Genomic DNA, 463 nt, shown 5'->3' on the forward strand with positions numbered 1-463 from the left:
GCAAAATGGGACTACTGCTTCTGCTCATCCTGGCTTGGTGATTTTTCCTTTGGCTGTGCTGTTCAGAAGCTAAGAAGGCTGTTCTTAGGGCAGCTTTTAAAGCCCAAACTCTTTCTTACTACATCCACTCGGAAGCCCTCGCACAGCCTTGGTTGCTTAAATAGCAAGAGGTTCAAGAAAAATTCAAGAAGCACCATGCATCTTTCTCAGAACGTGACTTAACTGTCACATTCTGCGAACACACTGTCTTTTGTGTTCTTCAAAAGACTCCAACGATTGTTGGTGACATGCTGAGTTTTCAGCACACTCAGAAAAGAGGAGAAAACAGGGAGACGGAGGTGCAAGTGCTAAAGTTTTGCCAGGCAAAGACCTGTTTTTTCAATGCAACACTCGCTCCCAGAACACACAGAAAAACACTGCTGGGAGCGTCTGCTTTTCTAGTTAGCACTTTTGTTTTATTTTG

Source organism: Pygoscelis adeliae, unplaced genomic scaffold, assembly GCF_000699105.1.
Source record: "Pygoscelis adeliae isolate BGI_AS28 unplaced genomic scaffold, ASM69910v1 Scaffold114, whole genome shotgun sequence".
NCBI classification, from domain to species: domain Eukaryota; kingdom Metazoa; phylum Chordata; class Aves; order Sphenisciformes; family Spheniscidae; genus Pygoscelis; species Pygoscelis adeliae.